The following is a 12,381-nucleotide window of genomic DNA, read 5'->3' as shown; positions in this document are numbered from 1 at the left end:
GGCTCAGTGCTGACAGCTCGGAGCCTGGAGCTGCTTCAGATTCTGTGTCTCCCTCTCGCTCTCAGAAATAAATAAAAAACAATTTAAAAATTTTTGAAGAAAAAAGAAGCACATTACATTGTTTCTATGTAAATTCACACTCAACTTTCTGGTGTCTCTCCCGTTCGGAGAGACCCCTTTTCTTCTGTTTAATAAGTACGTAAAACCTGAGGTTTTTCCAGGCCATCATCGTAATTTTGAGTATAAATTTTGTAAATAGATGCTTGATGTTTCCAAGATGTTCTTGTCTTTTTAAACAACCAAAAAGGATTATTTGTGACAATTGGAAAAGACCTGTGATTGTCATTATTAATTCCTTATTTATGATGAAATTAAGACATCTTTTTGTTTACCTTTTTGTTTTACGAAATCATTGATTGCTTAACTAGCATAACAAATGGTATGCTTAATTCAAATAACCTCATTCCATTTGATACTTACTCTATGTCCTGGTCTTTTAATGAGCTTAGTGTACTGCATGGGAAACTTCTCATTTGCACGGCACCGTGGAGATTCTGAAAGAGGTCGGCCTGGGCTCGGGGAAAACCACTAGAGGGTCGAACGCTGCCTTTACATTTGGTAGCACAGTCTCCTGACCTGATAAAAAGTGATTGTCACCATTGTCTGTATGCATGTAGCGTATGTTCCGTCGCCCTTAGAGCGATGCTGAGTTGAAAAGGAAGTTCAACTAGCTGAGATACCTACAGTCTTATTTGAAGAGAGATACACACTATATATATATATATATTTTTTTTTTTTCTATTCCTCTCATTATCAAATCTGCTNAAAGAGGTCGGCCTGGGCTCGGGGAAAACCACTAGAGGGTCGAACGCTGCCTTTACATTTGGTAGCACAGTCTCCTGACCTGATAAAAAGTGATTGTCACCATTGTCTGTATGCATGTAGCGTATGTTCCGTCGCCCTTAGAGCGATGCTGAGTTGAAAAGGAAGTTCAACTAGCTGAGATACCTACAGTCTTATTTGAAGAGAGATACACACTATATATATATATATTTTTTTTCCTATTCCTCTCATTATCAAATCTGCTTTCCTGTTGCTTTCGCTCGAGGTTGGTAGGAAGACCAGACCCCCGGGGTAGGAGCGTGGTGCTTTCCTCGATTCCCCTGTGTGTAGACAAAGAAGCGGTAGGCTGTGTATCGCCAGCAGGTTACCAGACCCCTGTGTCACTTCTCTCCAGCTCGCCACGTTTTAGTCAACTTACATAAGCAAAGTAAAAACTACAGAGCAATTTAAAAAAGGCTAAGGTGACAATACTAAGTGCTGTTTCATTTGTTGTGACGATTTTCTTTTCACACCTTAGAGACGTTCTGCCATTATAGGTCCAGGTCAAGAAAAAAAGGGGCAGCTGACTGAACCTGGCCAGATTCTGAAACACTGTTTACAGAAAAGTCTCATTTCACTCTCCAGATGGCCTCGTGACTTTTTATTTCCCTTTTCCTTTTAAATTCACACTCTTTGGGAAGGCTTTTTGAAAAAGTTCTTCAGACACTGAGATAAAATATTGACTAGTTCTTCCAATAATCTGACGGCAGTGACAGAATTAGTCATGGTTAGTTTGGAGATTGAGAAGCGAGTAAGGAAGAAATTTGTGGTTATTTAACAAATGTGTGCGATTTACAGATACCTCATTTCCACAAAGATTAAACTTTGTCTTTAAGGACTTCTGCAGTCGGTCCTTGGAGAAGGAAGCACCCCTCTGTGTGACAAACCATATGCAGTTATAATTGAAAGCCCTATTTCCAAGTGTGTGGATTTCAGTGAAATTCTTTTCTGTTTTTCTCAAGAGCTGACACAATTCTCTTCAAAACGGGACCTATATCATCGTATTAAAAGCATATGGAAATCCTGACTTGAGCTCTAGCCAAGGTGGAGTAATAAGGACAGCAGTTATCCCCTCTTCTTAGAACGGCCCCCAGAAAGACCCAGAACATATATGAAACAATGGTATTTGAGACACTGCGGAAGATCAGCGATGGGCAGTGGCCTTGTGAGAGGAGAGACTAATGGAGTAGGCCTCGTGGTTGCCTCGGTGCACTGCCCTGAACGAGTTTCCAGGCCACGGTGCAGGGAGGAGATACCCAGGCGGAGCCAGGGGGCCTCTCTGAGCTGAAGGATGGCGCTGACCATTGGCACACAAAGGACAGAACCCTGGAGGCGAGAAATGCGTGGAAGCAGAACTGAAGACCTAAATAAGCTCTTCCTTGAGTATTCAGCTGAGTACTAATCCACATCCGCATGAAAAGAAAGTACAAGGTGCCAGGAACAAACCACTGGAAAAAATGATAAGGTACGTGGGGCGCCTGGGTGGCTCAGTCGGTTAAGCGTCCGACTTCGGCTCAGGTCATGAGCTCGCGGTTTGTGGGTTCGAGCCCCGCGTCGGGCTCTGTGCTGACAGCTGAGAGCCTGGAGCCTGCTTCAGATTCTGTGTCTCTCTCTCACTCTGCCCCTTCCTCATTCATGCTCTATCTCTCTCTGTCTCAAAAGTAAATAAACTATTAAAAATTTTTTTAAAAAAAAGAATGACAAGGTACAGTTCCCATTTCTCACAGAAGGGTGTAAAAAGCATCTGTATCCATCAGCCTTTCTGGACAATCTTGTCATCTGCGGACGTGGGATAGGGTACTCGGAGGCGTCCTGCTTCAGTAATGTGGAATAACTGGCCCTACGGGAAATCTGATCTGGCCCCGCCTACCAGATCATAAATGCGAGACCTGAAAAATCAAACTGCTTTTAATGAATGTACCTGGGACCCAGAAAAAGAATTCAAGAGTATTTGTAAGAGAATAAAAATACCCAGCACCCAACACACTAAAATTCACAGTGTTTGGCATCCAATGAAATATTTCTAGTAATACAAAAAAAGCTGAAAACCATGACCTATGATAAGTAGAAAAATTAATTGATCCAAATTATCCTACATCTACTAGAATTACCAAAGATATTAAAATAGATATTATAACTGTATTCCATACAGAGATTAAAGGAACTAAATATAGAGTCCATAAATAGACTTACAAAATATGCTACTTTTTATCAAAGACGGAAAAGCAATTCAGTACAGAAAAATAATTTCTTAAACCAATGGTTATGAAGCAATTGCATATCCCTCAGCAAATAAGTGAAGTTTGACTTAAACCTCACACTTGGTACAAAAATTATCTCAGTATGCTTCTTAGATCTAAAGGTGAAATATTAAGCAATAAAACTAAAAAGTAGGAGAAAATATTCATGATCTGGGCCTCTCCAAATAGTTCTTAGATACGACATCAAGATATGATTTGTAAAAGAAAAAAATGATACATGTGATTTCACCAAAATTAATTTTTTTTTCTCTGGGAAAGTCACTGCTAGAGAACTAAAAATCAAAACAAAACAAACAAATAACCAAAACCCAATAACAGCTCCCTGGGTGAATGGCAAAATGTACTTGCAAACACATATTCAGGATAAGACTACCTTCTAGAGCTATAAAGAATTACCAGAACTCAACAAGACAATGGCAAAGACACTTTACCAGAGAGAACACAGAGATAGCAAATTAATACATAAAAATATGTTCAGCTTCAATAACCAAGAATTTCCAAATTGAAATTCGGATTCAGTACCACTGAATATATATGCACTGTTTTAGCAAATTGATCTAACAATATATTAAGAGGATAATACATCATGACCTAGTGGGATAAATCAATTGAAGGCTGCTTAAACACTTGAAAATCAATCACTGTAATTATCCACATTAACAAAATAAGAAGAAACGTATCATTATCTCAATAGACCCAGAAAAAAAATGCAAAATCCAGTATCATTTCTGGTAAAAATTGTCACGAAATAGGAATGGAAGTGTACCTCCTCCACCTGTTTACAGACATTATACCTCATGTCCGTAGACTGAATGTTTACTCGCTAAGTCTGGGGAAGGGCAATCATGTCGTTTCTCATCATTCTTGCTTATACTTTACTAGATGTTTTAGTCAGGGGTGTGTAGCAAAACAGGTTAGAGGGGAGTGAGTTGGAATCCAGATTGGAAAGTAATAAGTAAAACCGCAGTAGTTTGCCCGCGGCATGTCTATGTAGAAAATCCAATGGAATCTTCAGGAAAACTACTGGAACGAACTAAGAGGTATAACTAATAATTGATAAGACCCTATGAGGGTCTCAGCATATAAGATCAGTATAAAAACAAAATCAATTTTATTTCCATATACTAGCAATGAACAATCAGAAAGGAAAATTACTAAAGCAATACCTTTTCCAATAACATGGAAACGTATAAAATATTAGGAATGAATTTGACAAATTTGTGTAGGACCTGTACACTGAAATCTGTACAAACTCGATGAGAAAAAGTAAAGAAGTCTTAAATTAATGGACATATGTACCATGTTGATAGGTTAAAAGGCTAAAATGTTATTAGGATGTCAGTTCTCCCCAAATTTATCTACATAATCAAGATAATCCCATGTAAAATCATAGCAGAATTTTTTGTAACAGAAATTGGTACACTGATTTAAAGTTGATGGAGAAATACAAAGGACCCAAAACAGCCACAACTCATTTGAAAAAAGAACAGTGTTAGAAGATTAATATTATATTTTATCAAGAATTAGTAGAAGGTGCAGTTTTCAGAACAGTATCAATGTCATGATAGGTAAATATATCAGTGGAACATGAAGAGAGCCAAGAAATAGATTCTCACAGGAGAAGATAGTCTTTTGAACAAATAGTGCTTGACCCATTCAATATGTATGTCTGTGCCTGTATCTCTCTCTTATCTCTCTCTCCCCCTCTCTCTCTCTCTCTCTGGCACTTTATACCTCGCTTCTCATAATTATCCAAATTTGATCACATACATAAATCATAAAACTTAAACTATAAAATCAAGACAACGCAAAGATTTCTTACAACACCAAAAGCATGACCCATTAATTTTTTTTAAATGATAAACTTAATTTGCTAAAATTTAAAACTCCTGACCTTTGAAAGTCCCTGGCAAGAGAATGAAAAGAAAAGCCATAAAGTAGAAGAAAGTGTTCTTGCCGATAACATAGCTGATAAAGGATAAATGTCTGGCAAAGATGTAGAGAAGCTGAAACTCTCATATGCTATTGGTGGAAATGTAAAATAGCATCATCAATTAGGAAAACAAATTCTTTTAAAAAGGTAGTTTCCTAAAAAGTTAATTACATACCTACCATAGGATTCAGCCATTCCACTCTTGGATTAGCCACAGAGAAGAAAACCATGTGTCTACAACGACTTGCTTACAGGTGGTTGCAGAAGCTTTATTTGCATCGCCCACAGGGTGAGAGCCGCTCAGACTGTGAACTCTCAGGTGTGAATGGGAGACTGTGTTGTGATGTGTCCCTACAGTGGAGTGTGACACAGCAGGGAGAAGTAATGAACTACTGACGTATGCAGCAACACAGGTGAATCTCACAGTAAATAGGCAAAGCAGAAGAAGCAAGGCAAAAAAAAAAAAGAGCACAAACTATGAGATTTTTAACATAAAATTCTGAAAGACATAACCTAATCTATAGTGACGCGCAGTATAGTGACACCCAGTGATAAAAGGAGGTGGATGAATAGTGAGGGACTAGAGAGAAGATTACAGAGGCATGAGATGACTTTGGGTAAGATAGACAGGGAGATGGTGATTGTGGGATAGCTTCAGGGGAGCACACGTGACTCGAGATGATCAAATCATACACCTTAAATACGTGGAGCTAATTATACATTGATTATATATCAGTAAGCATGTTAAATTAAAAAATAAAAGTATAAAGAGAAGTAGTGAAAGCATATGGAAATTCAAAGCTGATGGATGAACATTTTGTAGAGAATAGTAATGTACTTGTCCTCTTTCTGTTTTGTTCTAATTCTCTTATAATCATTATTTTTTAAACTTAATATGGTTCCACTCTATCTTTTTAAATTCAAAAGAGATGGGGCACCTGGGTGGCTTAGTCGGTTAAGTGTCCGACTTTCGCTTAGGTCATGATCTCGCGGTTCGTGGGTTCAAGCCCCTCGTCGGGCTCTGTGCTGACTGTCAGCTCAGAGCCTGGAGCCTGTTTCAATCTGTGACTCTCTCTCTGACCCCCCCCTGCTCATGCTGTCTCTCTCTCTCTCTCTCTCTCTCTCTCCTAGAAATAAATAAAAACATTTAAAAAAAATTCAAGAGAGAAATACATTGCTTGTGTTTGAAAATCCCACGCTCCCTGAATGTTCTGCCCGACCACAGTTGGAGGTGTTCAAAACTAATTTGTTGTATGAATAAATAAGATCACTAGGCTGAAAATCAAGAGATCCCATTTCAGATACCAACTCTATCACTGGCTAGTTATGCCAACTCAGAGAACGTACATAAATCCTTAATGGGTGTCCTTGGTTTTTTAAAAATAAGAGAACTCTACAGAAACAGCACTATTCAAGCTATAGATTCCAATTTATTAGTAGGTGGTGAAACCGCTTACATGGCCACAAATGGTAGAAAAGTATAACGGAGTAGGGTAAGTAGTGCGTTGCTCATAAAAAATAAAAGGTACCTGTTGCTTCATGAAGCTTTAATTTCAGTTTTGAATATGAATGCATTTGTATACTGGTATACAATGTAAAATATATTTCTTTTTTTCTTAATTTTTTAAATGTTTATTTATTTTTGAGAGAGACACAGAGTGCGAGCTGGGGAGGGGCAGAGAGAGAGAGATACACACATTATCTGAAGCAGGCTCCAGGCTCTGAGCTGTCAGCGCAGAGCTCAATGCAGGGCTTGAATCCATCAAACATGAGATCGTGACCTGAGCTGAAGTTGGATGCTCAACCAACTGGGTGGCTCAGCCACCCAGGCGCCCCATATATTTCTCTTTTTTTAATGATTATTTATTTTTGAGAGAGAGCACAAGCGAGAGCAAGCAGGGGAAGGGCAGAGAGAGAGGAAGAGAGAAAATCCCAAGCAGGCTCTGCATAGTCAGCACAGAGCCAGGTGCCAAAATCAAGAGTCAGACGCTCAACTGACTAAGCCATCCTATAAAATCGAGTTCTTAATGTGACTCAGGGTTAGAAGGGTTGAACGGCAAAACAAGGTCATGGGCCTCCTCTTCATCCGGTAATGCTGCCATGTGTAACAATTATTTAAACAAGACGTATAGAATGGGATTCAGATAAGATGATTGAAATGAACTTTTCTACCTCATAATTAGTCATTGTTCAAAAATTAGTCAAAACTATCCATTTAGAAATACATAGTGTTTGAAAAATGCTCTGTATTCAATAATGGTATCTCCTGATAGGTTTCTGATCAGTGATTCAGAGAACAATTGAAAAATTCTGAACAGGTTACCAGAGGGCAATAAAGAGATCTTAAAGGTGGCTTTGTTTCATAACTAAGAAATGTGTCTTCTCCTCAGAGAGATTTTCCAGTGCACCCACGTTTAACCCTGTAAGGAGATTTTCCATCTGAAAAAAAAAAATCCAGATCAAATGTATAGAAATGATGGAATATTCCTGTTTTATAATTCAAAAGTATAAATAAAATAAGTATTTCTGAAAAAAGTAAGAAATATTCACTATTTTTTGTTTAAAACTACCAAGAATGAATTAAACCCGGTATATTCAATTTTACAAATAAATATTGCTTGAAGAATTATTAAAGCAATATTACACCTAATATTTTACAAATTAGGTGTAAAATGCAGAAAAGAGTTTGGAAGGAAAAAATTACAACCTTTATACAACTAGTAAAAAAATTTCACTTTTATTTTGAAAGAGAGTGAGCATGGTATGGGGGAGGGGCAGAGAGAGAGAGAGAGAGAGAGAGAGAGAGAGAGTCCCAGGCAGGCTCCGGGCTGTCAGTGCAGAGACCAACACAGGGCTGGAACCCATGTCCGTGAGATCATGACCTGAGCCAAGATTAAAAGTCAGGTGCTTAACCGACTGAGCCACCCAGGTGCCCCAAATATTTCACTTTCCCGAATCCATTAGGTCGGGAGTAGTGAAAGCCCCACTTCCCCTGGGCAAAGACCCAAGGACGAATCGCTGCACTGGCGCCGGCGCGTCCGCCAGGGGAAGCAGCTCATGGGCCAGCATCACCTCGTGGAGTCTGGTGCTTAGAGTGGATCTCAGTGGCGTCGACGAAAGCGACGAGTGTGTGGGTGCGACTCAGCGTGTAGGGCTGGTAGACAAACATGCGGACGGCAAGGAGGGGCCTGGCGTGAAGAAGAGACAGACAGACAGAGCTTCTNCTCCGGGGGGTGGGGTGGGGGGAGAGGGTGGACCGGCCTGGGGCGTCAGCTCACTGGAAGCGCCTTCCCCCTGCTCCCGCCCGCGCAGGGGAGGGGCCCTGGGATACGCTGTAGTTCATCCTTTGCGCTCTCTGGCTGCACCTAGAAGACGTGTGCTCAGGAGGAGTCAAGGCGCCTGTTCTCACAGGCTGCGCCCACAGGAGCTTTGCCTCTCCCCTGGGGGGGGGGGCCTGGCCCACGATCAACACCAGAACCCAGGGCTCCGGGAGCCGCCAGGGAAGCCATCCGTGCTGGAACAGTCTTCTGTGATACCGTTCGTTAATTTTATAATCTTACGCTTACATGGAATATGCTTATATGAAATCTGCAACATAATTATACTTACATGGAACAGTGGTTAGGAAAATGGGCTTTGGCGCCAGGCAGCTCGAGGTTCCAGTTCTGTTTTATCACTTAACTCTGTAATCTTTATGATGCTGTTTAATTTCCTATAAAAATGGCAAAACACCTCACAATGCCTTCGAGAGGTCACCGAGTCCAGTTTCCAGAAGTGTGGAGTGGCTTGCTCATCTACCCAGAGATACATGATTTATTTTTAATTTTTTTCAATGTTTATTTATTTTTGAGACAGAAAGACAGACAGAGCACGAGCGGGGGAGGGACAGAGAGAGAGGGAGACACAGACTCGGAAGCAGGCTCCAGGCTCCGAGCTGTCAGCACAGAGCCCGATGCGGGGCTTGAACCCATGAACTGTGAGATCATGACCTGAGCTGAAGTCANNNNGGCTTGAGACTTGTGAGTATAGCAGGAAGAGGACATTCACCATATAAGCACAGGCGATAACATTCAGCAAGTACCTTGAGTTACCATATTTTCCGTGTTCAAGTTATATGAGAATGTGATGGGGCCACTTGAAAAAATAATAAATCCAAAGAGAAGTGTTTCATGGAAGGCAGAGTAATCACAATTTTGTGGGTTAAAAATACATTGCAATCCATAAGACCATCTTTGTAGGGTTGTATATTCTTTTTATTTTTTTAACACTGTCTTCGTCCAAGTTATACAATGTGATTTGATATATGTGTGGTTGTGGAATGATCCCCACAGTAAGTTTAGCTACGATTCATCATCTCACAAAGTTAATAGTTTTTTCCTTGTGATGAGAACCTTTATATCTACTCTCAGCAACTTGCAGATCTCCACTACAGTACGATTAACTCTGGCCACCGTGCCATGCGTTACAGCCTGGAAGCCGTTCCTGTGATGACCGGCACCTTCACCCTTCTCTCACCCCCACAGCATCACACATGATGCCACAACGACACTACACCGCGTCTAGAGTCACAGATGGTTCTCAAAACTCAGCAGGGCCTTACGGTGAGCTCCAAACTCTCCTTCACTCTGCGTTCTTATGATCCCAAAGCATGAGATCACCCAGAAGAGAGGAACCAAGAGTGAGGCTCTAAGCACCTGGTCAATGGTGGGTCACATTTCTTTCAGACTCTCAGCAATAAGGGCAAGAGGGGCCTGATGAAAGGAAGAGGGGCGCGTAAGCTTAATGTCACTCTACAAAATTAGGTCTAAAGCTGACGGACACCTGTGATGAAAAGCCCAGAATTAGGCTCAGGGATGACTAATCTCTACTTTGGATGTGGAGACCCGCATGTGAGTCCAGGCTCTGTCCTCTGCTCTCTCTCTCTCTCTCTCTCTCTCTTTAATGTTTATTTATTTTTGAGAGATAGAGAGTGCACAAGCAGGAGAGGGGCAGAGAGAGAAAATCTCAAGCAGGCTCCACACTGCCAGCACAGAGCCTGACATGGAGCTCAGTCTCATGAACCATGAGATCATGGTGCCGAAATCGAGTCAGACACCTAACTGGCTCAGTCACCCAGGTGCCCCTGTCCTCTGCTGTTTATGCCATGCTGCTTAACTCCTACGAGCCTTGATTTTTCCATTAGGAAATCTGAGGATAATATATGTTTGACCAACTCACAGGATTGGCATGGTTTATACTGATTACATTGTGTTAGCACAATCCAACCAGAGCGTATAAACTCTTCTGGAATGGAAATTAAACACTAACAACGCAAGAGGAATTGCTATGAAAGTAGTGTCCTTGAAGAAGCAGCAAGCTGTGAAGCAACCTAATACTGCCTTAATAATGTGAGAGAGGAAGTAAGCCTACTTTAGCTGGAAGGTGAAGACAGCCTCTTGAGAGAATGAGGAAAGGCCACTTCCACTTAAGGAAACAGGTTGAGTTTGGGTTCACGATGTAATGATTTCAAGACAACGTAAACCCTGAGACCGTGTTCTGGCAGGATCACGCAGTCAGATTCTTGAGCGCCGACCCGGTACCCGAGTGGGTCGCTCTCCCAGCACAGGACAGTGAGTCCAAAGGGTACGGAAGAGGGCCTCCACGTCCTGGTAGAAAGCCCACTGGGAGTGCGTGGCCCGCCTGCTTGTTACAACACGCATCACCCCTCTCCCCCAACCCCCTGCTGAATCGGCACCTGTAACTGTACACTAGCTACAGCACACTGTTCATGCATTGAGGAGGAGAAATTATCATCTGTCCTTCCAGATTCTTCTGGCTGTTCTAAGAATTAAATTGACATGAGTCAGATTAACAGGAGAAAATCAAATTTAATTACATATACATAGGAAAATCACATAAACGTGAGAGCTTCCGAAAACAGGCAAAAGGAGGTATACATCTCATTCCGGACTGAGGAGAAGAGGGTCGGTATCTGGGGCTTTAAAGGAAGGAAGGCAAGGGGCGCCTGGGTGGCTCAGTCAATTAAGCATCCAACTTTGGCTCAGGTCATGGTCTCACGGTTTGTGAGTCTGACCCCGTGTCAGCCTCTGTGCTGACAGCTCGGAGCCTGGAGCCTGCTTCGGATTCTGTGTCTCTCACTCTCTCTCTGCCTCTCCCCCACTTGTGCTCTCTCTCTCTCTGTCTCTCAAAAATAAATAAATGTAAAAAAAAAGTAATAAAAAGGAAGAAAGGTAATTCAAAGGGAAAACAGAAAGAATAAATATTTGGTAAACAAATGTTTGCTGGGGCCACTCAGAAACGATGAGACAAAGAGAACTTTGATGCCACAGGTCTGGCAGGTGCCGCCCTGCCCACCATCCCCGATCATATCATGTTGTAGTTCTCTCTGGTGACAGCTCTCTTCCTGGAACAGGTCCTCCAGATCACTTCTTTTGGGCAGTCATGGGGGGGCGGGGCAAGGAAGAAAAACTTCTTGAGTCTTCCATTTTATAAAAAATAGCCTAAACTAATCCACATCCCAACGGGACATGTCTCAGGCTGGCGAATTTTGCTTTCCTATAGTGGCATCGTGATTCCTTCCACCTCCCTTAGTTATAAGCTCAAATTTTATGTTTTGTATTGTGGTAAAATATGCATGCCGTACAATCTACCATCTTAACTGTTTGAAAATGTACACTTCAGTGACATTGAGCGCACACACGTTTTTGCGCTACCCTCCCCACTACCGAGCTCCAGAATGCAATTCTCACCCCAAAAGTAAACCCTTACCCACTAAGCAGCCCATCCCCGTCCTTTGTCCCCCTCAGGACGTATTGACCACTAATCTGTTTTCTGGCTCTATGGATCTATATATTCTGGCTCGTTCATGTAAATGAAATCATACGGTCTCTGCCCTTTTGTGTCTGGCTTCTCTCACTTAGCCTAGTGTTCTAATTCTTCATGGATAGGTCACTTTGTTCATTCACTAATCAACTGAGGGACATTTGTACTATGTCTACCTTTTGGCTATTGTGAGTAAGTAACGCTGCTCCGAACATTGATCCACAAGTTTTTATTTAAGAAAAATTAGAACTATAACTGCTTTAATGCCCCTCGTCACCTTCTACGCTAATACCAGGCGCCGTGAGTGTGGTGTTTGGAGTTGCTAGGCTCAGCTCGCCTCTCCAGACTCTGCTCTCAGCACTCCTCCTTTGGCGCAGGGTTTCCCTCCCCACTCTCACGCACACCCCACGACCAAGGCTGACACGTGCCCCTGGGACTTTGCCCTTGCTTTGCCACTGTCCAGAATGCCCTCACCCGCCTCTT

The sequence above is a fragment of the Crocuta crocuta genome, unplaced genomic scaffold (assembly GCF_008692635.1).
Source record: "Crocuta crocuta isolate KB4526 unplaced genomic scaffold, BGI_CrCroc_1.0 scaffold80, whole genome shotgun sequence".
Lineage (NCBI taxonomy): Eukaryota > Metazoa > Chordata > Mammalia > Carnivora > Hyaenidae > Crocuta > Crocuta crocuta.
The sequence above is the reverse complement of the archived record's forward strand: the minus strand, read 5'-3'. Positions refer to the sequence as shown.